This window comes from Neomonachus schauinslandi, chromosome 4 (assembly GCF_002201575.2).
Source record: "Neomonachus schauinslandi chromosome 4, ASM220157v2, whole genome shotgun sequence".
Lineage (NCBI taxonomy): Eukaryota > Metazoa > Chordata > Mammalia > Carnivora > Phocidae > Neomonachus > Neomonachus schauinslandi.
This window is the reverse complement of record NC_058406.1, coordinates 131,735,728-131,747,265: the sequence shown is the minus strand read 5'-3', so window position 1 is coordinate 131,747,265 and position 11,538 is coordinate 131,735,728.

Here is an 11,538-nt window from a genome sequence, read left to right as displayed (position 1 = left end):
ATAACTACTCCTGCTTCGTCTCACTCCATATTCTTCAAATTTTGAGTCACAATGTCATGACTATGTAGACAAGTTTCTTTCTTTTTTTTCTTTTTCCTTTTTACCCTACTTGCTTGGGTATCACATAATGCAATGCATTAATCATAGTTTATTCATCACACACCCTAATTGAGGAAGGCAAGATTTAAAAATGAAACAAAAGATGCAGGAAGAGAAAGATGAGATTTTATGTACTGGGAACATTGATGGGACTCTGAATATTGTTATTTTACTATTGCCTTATTCTTGAATTCAAAGCATTCCAAAGATAATTCACAAGGTAATATATTGCGGGGAAGTGTTTGATAGTGAAGTGGAAGGCACCTTGATGGATGGGGCTGGGAAACCTTCATATGCTCATGGATATTGACAGAATGACATTTTACTCTTCCGAGTAGTACTTACTTCTAGGTAATAGGTAGGGAAATTTAGTATGTTGCCTGTCTTTTCTAAAACATTTTTTTATGCTTTGACATGTTGAGTTGGATTGATTCACCTGCGTAATTGAAAAGTATAATTTGGTCTTAGTGTAATTGGTCTTCTCTTGGAATGCTTATCTGACAGGACAGATCAATTATTAGGTTGGTTCTGCCTTCTACCTACACACAGATCAGAACATATGTAAATTTCTTCTGGAAATTCATTTATTAATGATATCCGTATATAAACACATATGTGAACCTTCTGTTATATCTGTCTACTAGTCTCTCTTTCTCTATGTCTCTGTTTCTCTCTCTGCACATATATGAGTATGTGTATAAATATACACACATAAATTTCCATTCATATTTATTACTTCTGTTAATAATTTTACTATATTTCATAAGGTCTCACTAATATCTTTACTATGTAAATATGGAAAAGCAATAAGGGTGGTTAATATTGATTATCTGGTAAATTCTTAATAATTAATATGCCAATGTAAAAAATGTATATGTCTTCTTATTCAAGTTACATACTATACATGAAATTAAAATTACTCTTGCTCTTACATGTCTTCCTGCTCCAAGCCATCTACCTTTCAAATTGCTATCAGAGTTAACTTCCTAAGAAACAAATCTGATGGTATCAACTCTCCTGTTTATGAATCTTGCTGACTTCCCATGACCTAAAGGAAAAAAGCCAAACTTATTTGCCTTCAAAATCTCACCCAACTTACCTCACATATATTGTCATTCTCCCCTTATGTACCTCAAATATCAGTCACAATGAACTTTTCAATATTTTCAATGCAAGATGGGTCTTGTCACGACTTGGGAATTTTACATCCCAGGAATATCCTTATTTTTTTTATATCTAGAAAAATATTATTTATCCTTAAAGACCCAGCCAAATGTCTCTTTTTTCCTATGAACATTTTCTTGATTTCCTTAAGCAGAGTAAGTTGATCCTTTTTCCCTGGAATACTCACTTTATACTATTTTTTTTATGGATTCATTCATTTATTTTAGAGAGAGAGAGTAAGAGAGAGCAGGGAGTGGAGGAGGGTCAGAAAGAGTCTTAAGCAGACTCCATCCTGAGCACAGAGCACAATTCAGGGCTTCATCTCATGATCCTGAGATCATGACCCTGAGATCACCACCTGAGCCGAACCCAAGAGTCCGATGCTTAAAGGACTGTGCCACCAGGCACCCCGCTTTATACTATTTTTAAAGCACTTGCTGATTAACAATTAATGTTGCAATTGTTTGCTGACATGTTTCTCTCTCTTTTGATTGTGACTTCCTCTGTTGCAAGAACCTGATACTAGTTAGGATACAATGAATTTGCTATAACTAGAAAACAAATGAACAAAAATGAAGTGGCTTAAAGAAGATAGGTTTGTTCATGTCCTTCTGATCATAAGCAGTTCACAGTTGACATGGCAACTCCATAATGTTACGACAAATGTTCCTTTTGTCTTTACCTCTTTTATCTTTCAAATATCTGCTCCATTCTGTCATCTAAGGTAGTTGCCCTAACTTCTGCCACTACATCTATATTTCAGTCTGTGAGGGGGGGGGGGGGAAAGGTAAAGAGGAGGCGCAAGACCCAGAATTTGACTATCTACATCACTTCCAATAATATTGGTCTAGAGGCTGGGAGATGGAGTTAGAGTTGCTATCAATCTTTGCCCACTCAAAATACTACAACTCTGCAAGAAGTGGAGAAAAATACTGGGCAGGTATATATAATTCTTTATCATAGAATGCATCTTTGATTTCCCAATGCCTAGTACAGTGTTGGTTCATATTAGGAATCATTAAATACTTGATGAATAAATGGAGGCATTGCAAAAATCATAGCAATTTAGAACCACAATGAACCTGTAAATCTTCTGGCTCTACCCTCTCATTTCATAGGCGAGGAAGTTAAAAAGACCTTGTGATTTTGCTGATTTTTACTATATAACTGGTATGTTCAGAAGCTTATTAGTAAAAAATCTTTTTCAAAGCAGTAAAATTGCTCTGATAATTTCAAGGGATCTTTAATAGAACAGCACACTTTTTAAAGGGGAGATTGCATCTCTGTTGTGTTTCACTGAAATCCTCTCTGTAATATACTTTATTTTCAGAGACCAATGGGAAATCAAAATAAAACTAGGCAAGTTTGGATTGAATCTCCATAATGAAACATTAAAAAGCAATTAATATTTTGAACTTAAAAATTAATTTTTTTCTTAAATGTAATACAAATACATGACAAAATTGATAAGGTGATAACGTGAACAGGAGATGTGCTTCCAGACCTTCTGCAGCCATCCAGTTACCATCCTTCGGGCCACCATCATTATCAGTGTCTCATATAGCATTCCTGGATATTCTATGCATGTAAACATGGATGATGACATATAGTTTTGCATCCTGCTTTTTTACATTTCCCTTATTTTGGAGGTCTGAGAAGGCATATTTTAAATAAAGCAAGGTGCAACCGTGGAAACATGGGCTTACTTTATGTAATGAAACCTCTGTTATATTCAGAAAGTAACCTTCAAAATATACTACACTTTCTTCAAACAGCCCTGAGATTTGCCCTGCCACCTGTAGCTATCACCTCCTTCCCTTTTTTTTTAATTTGGTTTATGCCCTTGATACCCTGGCTTTGTGCCAGTTTTAAGAACAGTCCAAGCCCTTCCTAAAGTTTGACTCATTTTTCAGCTTTCAGCCTAAATGCAAGTTCTTCAGAAAGGCTTCCCATACCACTCCCTTTGGTTCAAAGCTCACCTCAGTCCCAACTGCTATTTCTGAGAGCATGCTGTATATATACTTCATAGTACATACCCAATCTGTGATTGTGTTGTTTTTATTTGTTTACTTGTTTACTGCCTTAGTGCTCCCCTGAAATATGATCTCTGCTGAGGCAGGGACAGCATCCATCTTGTCCATCTTGTATATCCAGCATCTTGCGTGGTACACAGTCAAGATCAATGAATAGTTGGTAAATGAAAACAACAACAACAAAAACCCAAAACAAAACAAATGAATGATAAACAAATTCCTCTTTGAAGCCTGTTCCTTAACTAATCTGTGCCCCCATCTTCATTTCACTGACCCTATTTTCAATCCCTTACCCACAAAGATATATAAAATATAAAATATGTAAAAAAGTTTTGATGAAAAATATAATGGCTCTCTGCTTTTGTCCTGATAAACAATTTTACAGAGACATGTGATCTACTGAATCCCTTCACATAGGATTTCCCATAGCATCAGAAATTTTTAAACGGCAGTATTTTCTCAATGACCTCTTATCCTATATTTACATTTACTGTTTTTTTGAACTTCTCTGACATTAAATAAGTTAACTACTACCTAGGAAAACTTAACAAATATGGGTAGTGAAGCATTTAGAAAGAATCTTTTAAAATAAAATCAGATAATCATTTCAATGATCAACAAAATTAATCTTAGTTCTAGGGATGAAGTAAAGTTAACAACAGTGAGGCAGCAATTGAATGATGTTTGAATTTGATGTGTTCATATTAATTCTTCCATCAGCATTCTTCGCAATGTCATAACCGAAGAACCTACGTGCTTATGATCAAAATGCATAAGTAAATATTGAGCCATATTTGACTGCTTATGAGTTAGTACCACACAGATGTTAAAACAAGAATGTCTAGGGGCTCCTGGGTGGCCCAGTCCGTTAGTGTCTGCCTTTGGCTCAGGTCATGATCCCAGGGTCCTGGGATTGGGCCCCTCGTCAGGCTCCTTGCTCAGTGGGGAGCCTGCTTCTCCCTCTCCTCCCCACTCATGCTCTCTGTCACTATTTCTGTCTCTCTCTCTCTGTCAAATAAATAAATAAAATCTTAAAAAAAAAACAAGAATGTCTATAGTAACCAGTTTTTCTTCAATCATGTCTTTGTTTTGTATGTTAGTATATTAGCCATTTATTCCCTATTACAAATATTTCCCCCAGTTCGTTGCTTTTGAAAATGTTTGCGCTTTATCTAAAGTTTGATTGTATTTCATTCATGATTATTCTTTCTTTCTTTTCATTCTCCAACAAACATTAATTAGGCATTTGTAACATGTCAGGGACTGGGGATATGGGGATGTGGGATATGCTAAGAATACCTAAGAGTAAAGTCCCTTTTATTTCTACTGCTAAGATCAATGAACAGATTTTCAAATCTTTATTTTTCTGCCAAATTGAGTCAAAGATATTTCTAGCCACATACCAAATAACTTGTAAAAGGTATATATTTGAATTATCATTTTTAAATTAGATCTATATAGTAATAAAAGTTCATGGGAGAAAATTTTAAAAGTACAGATAAGAAAAAAATTAAAAAGTCACATCTAATGTGACTAATTAGAAATCTATCTCTTTATTCTTTTCTAAATATAAGTACATGAATATATGTAACTATGCTATTTGTTTACAAAATGATTTTATATTATATATGCAGTTAGTAACTATTTTTTACATAACCATCTACTGTGAACATATTTGAATAAATAAATGAACATATTTATTAGAAACATACATGATTACCATGTTTAATACCATAATTTATTCAATCAATCCTTATTGTGCATTATTCTTTTTTTCAGTCTATTATACAAGTCACTGTGGCAAATATGTGTATGCATACATCCTTATTTTTTAAGATAAGTTTTCTGAAAGCATAATTGTGGAATGATAATAATAAAGCCTTGCTAAATGCTTTAAAAGTATTTACTCAATTTTTGCTTTATGTATATTCACTCTTCTAATCCTCAGAAGGACCCTATGAGGTAGTTACTAAGATATTGATGCATAAAAAAGACTACATTTGATTGAATTGAAAGGCCATCAATTGTAAGAAACACCATTATTACATGCAATTAAAAAAGAAAGCAAATATTGCCAGCTAATTTCAGAGTCAATTCACAGACCCAGAGATTACAACTATTTACTCAGGTAACCATACACTAGGGATAGGAAATATACTCGTTTTTTTAAAGGTTTTTAGATTCTGAGTCCAAGTTGTTTCAAATACCGGGGGATTCAAAGTGCCAGCGTAGATCCCTATTAGAATATGACCACATGTGAAAAAAGTAACAGTTTAGTAACACTGTTAACTGTATCTGTATTCAGATACAGTTAACAGTGGGAAATTTGGCAGTCATTTCCAATTTTCCAAATATATCATTGCAACAGACATACTTAACAGTTAGCAAAATTCTCATACTGGTTGCTTGACTTAGCAGTAAGAGAATTACAATAAAGTAAAAGCTATTATGGTAGAAAAGGCCACATGAAAGTCCCTGAAACTTGCCCTAACCCTCTCAGCCAAAATGGTGAGTAAAAGACAGTATTCTGGGCTGTATGTTGGTATCTTTACTAGAGTAGATTAACACAGTAATCTAATTAACCATAGTATGTGGTATGTGAGTAGCAATCAAGTGAATGAGTGTGTGTGTGTGTGTGTGTGTGTAATACCCTTCAAGAATTTATCAGGAGCAGTTCATATTCACAGAATTTATTCATTGTTTCATCCAAGGGGACTTGGACTCTATTTCAACATTCTACAGAACAACTGGTGCCATTGATGACATATTAACTGGGGCAGATGAGCAAGAAGTGGCAAGTATTCTAGATGTTACACTACAACCCTGCGTAAGTGGCTGGGAGAGAAGCAGTGAGTAGAAATCTTGTCAATGCATCAAGTTGTAGACAGGGCAGCTGGTCATCTGTTCTGTAGAAAGAGGAAAGTGGCCTGAGGTAAAGACATTTATAGATTCATGGATGATGGTGAATAGCATAGTTAGTTAGTCGGGAGCTTCAGATGAGGCAAGGAAGTCTGGAGAAGTGGCATCTAAGTAGTCCTATGGGGATGAACCAAAATGTCTTTTTTTTTTTTTTAATCGCATCAGAGAGAATCCACTGTGGAAGAGACACTAAGCCACGTGATCAGGATGAGATGAACAGTTGATGTCAATCCACCAGCTATCCACATACATCAATAGAAGTTCTAGCTGAAGGGAAGGGAGTCTCTGCTGGGTGGGGTAAGAAAGACTTAATGACTATTAGTTTGGCCTCAAGACCAACTACAGCAATGGTAGCTGGAGTTTGCCCAACTAACCCTCCCCTCATAAATTCCCCTCAAATTTTGATTAATCAGAAATTATCATCACATGTTTCAAATCCTATAAATGTGTGAAATGTGTACAAAAATGCTATGGCATATTATAAAATACTATTAAATGTTCATTCAGGTCATATATTAAACACAATAAACATTACATGATTAATAGTCAATCATTTTGTTTACCTTCTTGAATTTCATGAGCATTTAGAGGGATGATTTACATGACAATTTTTAAAAAAATCATACTTCTCCATTCTTCAAATACAATATGAGGTGGCTTTATAAAATAAGAAACATATATAGAAGGTATTTGAAATAAGGATAAGAGAAGGCTTGGAAATAATAAAGAATAACGGAACTAGTTGGATGAGGAATTTGAAACAGTTATTGCACTGGTCAGTATGTTTCTTTCCAAAAGTGAACTTCTTGACAACTAGGGCCTAAAGGGAAATAAAATGATGAGGAAAGTTTTATGTGACACCAGATGTCATGCATTTGTATAAAACATTACAAAAATATTTTTAAACATATTATTTAGGAAGAGTTCTTTATGATAATTACATTGTGAGTTTTGAACAAACATAATGGAGATTGTTTTAAGTTGCAGATTTAGGGGGAAGGAAATAATACTAATTTTTATTGAATGATTAGTATTTGGTAGGCATGTTTTATTAGTGATCTTATGGATTTTTAGAGCGATTATACAATTTATCTGATGTTATGTAAGTAATATGTCATGGTCTGAACTTGAACTCAGTCTTCCAAAACCTGAATGTGTTCTTTCTACTATATTAGGCTGTAGAATATAGATCATGTTCTTGATGTGACCCTTTCTTATATTGATTCTTTATTAAAAATGGTATCCATAATTCAAATTTTGTAATATAACAAAGACATACTTGGTGTATATTAAGCTAACATAGACTAAGTAGAACATCCTCTTGATCTAAGTTAATGTAGGTTGAACCATATGAAATTGTCAATATTGATCATTTTTGATGCACATAAATGGTTACACGATGTTTCAAGCTGATAGAAAGATAGAGCTCTGAAGAAAAAAGTAATCGCTAATAGCTGAGCCTAACATATGTGCCCTGAGGTTGCAAGGTGCTGGCCTGGTCCTTACAGCTTGGCTGGAGTTACCTGTGGAACATAAGTCACCTTAAAGAGAGTCAGACAAAGTTCTTTTTGTGAACATAGTGAATTGAGACAAAAACAAGCCTGCTCTTGGTATTCTTTTGACTACAAACAAGTAGAAGGTCATTGTGCAGGGGCGCCTGGGTGGCTCAGTTGATTAAGCATTTGACTCTTGGTTTCAGCTCAGGTCATCATCTCAGCATTTTGGGATCTGGCCCTGCGTCATTGGGCTCCATGCTCAACAGGGAGTCTGCTTATCCCTCTGCCTCTGCTTCTCCCCCTAGCCCCGCCCTGGCCCTCTCTCTGGAATGAGTAAATAAAATCATAAAAAAAGGTCATTGTACAAACCTCAAAAATTATCAAATATCCCCATCTATCAGCTAACAGCACAAAATGCTGCTTTTTTTTTTTTTTACCAATCACAGCTTCAGCCCTGCTTTGTTGCCCCCTCTTCCTTTATAAAAATTATTAAGATACCTAATTATGATATTGCCCACCCTTTCTAAGAGCACCCAAACTAGAGTAAACCCTGCTTCCTTGAATACTACCCCCAAATCACCTTAGGCCCAAATCCTGGAAGTCTCTTTCAATTCCTTCTCAGGGAGACATCCCATAGTTCCCCACTGTGTGTGGTTTCCCTTGTTACAGTGAATGAATAAACCCAACTTTGACTTTCAGGTGCGTTGTTAACAGGCTCCGGCTGCAGGGCATGGGCAGAAGTGGAGGTTCCCAAAAATCATCTGAGATTTGCTGCCTTAGACCAGGATCAATGATTGAGGAATAGTGTACATGTCTGAGACTTCTTGGGTGTCTGGCTGTGTGAGGCACCTCTCTGTTCCCAATGATTTGGTCTTGATTGCTGATGATCATTAGAGAATCTGGAAATAATGTGCCCCCTCAAACAATTTCCTTCACACTGCTGCTGGGGACCGGTTAGGTCAAAGTGGACCTCTTTGACAAATGCCTCAAATCTTGTTTCAGAGGTGATTACAGAAAGATATTGTGGCGAGATGGATGAAATAGAAAGGGGATTAAGAGTAAAAAAATAGGGGCGCCTGGGTGGCTCAGTTGTTAAGTGTCTGCCTTCGGATCAGGTCACGATCCCAGGATCCTGGGATCGAGCCCCGCATCAGGCTCCCCGCTCTGCGGGAGGCCTGCTTCTCCCTCTCCCACTCCCCCTGCTTGTGTTCCCTCTCTCGCTGTGTCTCTGTCAAATAGATAAATAGAATCTTAAAAAAAAAAAAAAAAAGAGTAAAAAAATAAAAATAAAAAAACCAATGTTAACAGGTGCCAAGATGATATTGAACATTGAAATTAGAGAGGCTAAGATATGCAAGCTGAGGCAGAGGGTCATCCTACCTCTGTAGGAATAGGAGCTGTGCAGACAAAGTCCAAACCGACGAGATAATATTACTTGTTGGGTAACTCAAATGTAAATGAAATGCCGGTGTTCCACCTTAAAAAAGCATGGAAGATTTTATTTTGCCCTGAAAATAATTTAAAAGTGAGTGAATATTGTTAACTGACCATTTTGACCATAAGATGATTTCATTATGAAATATATAAAACATTTGATTTTCAATGTATGTCCTCAGTAGCTGACAAAGCAGTGATTTATTATGACTGTTAGCATTTGATAATAATTCTGAATATTATAAAATGAAGACTCTATTTTTTATAATTTGTTATTATAAAAAATATTCCAAACATAACACGTGTATATTGAACCCAAAGAGAGCGGTATATATCACTCAACTTCAGCATTTTGCCATTTTTTTTTCTCTGTTCTCCCATCCTTTTCCCCTCCCTAATGGTTCAATTTAAGGCAAATCCAAAGCATAATCTAAGTTTAACGCTTTATTTCTGAGATGGATTGCATGAAGGTATCTCTGAAGATAATTAGCCAAAATGTCTCCATGTATTTGGAAGGTGTTTATTATCATATATAAGTGAAACAGTTTCATTAGTCTAGAAAAGGCTTTTACCTTCTTCCACATGCCTATCTGCTAGGGAAGGTGGGAAAGCAGTCACATTATTTAGATATAAACCTTATTTATTTATTTATTTAGTTAGTTCGTTTTCAGTTTTTATATCCTATTTTATTTTATTTTATTTTATTTTATTTTTTTCTTTCACGTTTTTATTTAAATTCCAGTTAGTTAACTTATAGTGTAATATTAGTTTCAAGAGTAGAATTTAGTGATTCATCACTTACATATGACATTCAGTACTCATCACAAATGCCCTCCTTAATACCCATCACCTGTTAAACCCATTCCCCCCTACCCAATCCCCACCGCCTGCCGTCCTCTTCCCCTCCAGCAGCCCTCAGTTTGTTCTCTATAGTTGAGTCTATTTTATGGTTTGCCCCTCTCTTTTTTTCCCCACTGTGTTCATCTGTTTTGTTTCTTAAATTCCAAATATGTGTGAAATCATATGGTATTTGTCTTTCTCTGACTTATTTCACTTAGCATAATACACTCCAGCTCCATTCATATCATTCCAAATGACAAGTTTTCATTCTTTTTTATGGCTGAGTAATATTCTGTTATATATGTGTGTGTGTGTGTGTGTGTGTGTGTGTGTGTGTATTACATCTTCTTTATCCATTCATCAGTTGATGGACATTTGGGTTCTTTCCATAGTTTGGCTATTGTTGATAATGCTGCTATAAACATCAGGGTGCATGTGTCCCTTCAAATCAGTATTTTTGTATCCTTTGGGTAAATATCTAGTAGTGCAATTGCTGGGTTGTAGGTACTTCTATTTTTAACTTTTTGAGGAGCCTCAATATTGTTTTCCAGAGTGGTTGCACCAGCTTGCATTCCCAACAATAGTGTAAGAGAGTTCCCCTTTCTCTGCATCCTCACCAACATCTGTTGTTTCCTGGGTTCTTAATTTTAGCCATCCTGACAGCTGTAGGGTGATAATTTCATTGTAGTTTTTGATTTGTGTTTCCTGATGATGAGTGATGTTGAGTGTCTTTTCATGTGTATGTCTTCTTTGGAAAAATGTCTGTTCATGTCTTCTGCCCATTTCCTAACTGGATTATTTGTTTTTTGGGTGTTGAGTTTGATAAGTTCTTTATAGATTTTAGATATTGACCCTTTATCAGATATGTCATTTGCAAATATTTTCTCCCATTCTGAAGGTTGCCTTTTAGTTTTGTAGATTCTTTCCTTTGCTGTGCATAAGCTTTTTATTTTGATGAAGTCCCAATAGTTTATTTTTGTTTTTGTTTCCCTTGCCTCTGGAGATGTAGCTAGTAAGAAGTTGATACGGCCAATGTCAAAGAGGTTGCTATTGTGTTCTCCTCTAGGATTTTGATGGTTTCCTGTCTCACATCTAGGTCTTTCATCCATTTTGAATTTATTTTTTTTGTGTGGTGTAAGAAAGTTGTGCAGTTTCATTCTTCTGCATGTTGCTGCACAGTTTTCCTAACACCATTTATTGAAGAGACTGTCTTTTTTCCACTGGATATTCCTTCCTGCTTTGTGGAAGATTAGTTGACCATATAGTTGTGGGTCCATTTCTGGGTTTTCTATTGTGTTCCATTGATCTATATGTCTATATTTGTGCCAGTACTGTACTTTTTTTTTTTAAGATTTTATTTATTATTTGAGAGAGAGAATGAGATAGAGAGAGCATGAGAGCGGGGAGGGTCAGAGGGAGAAGCAGACTCCCTGCTGAGCAGGGAGCCCAATGCGGGACTTGATCCCGGGACTCCAGGATCATGACCTGAGCCGAAGGCAGTCGCTTAACCAACTGAGCCACCCAGGCGCCCTACCATACTGTCTTTATGACTA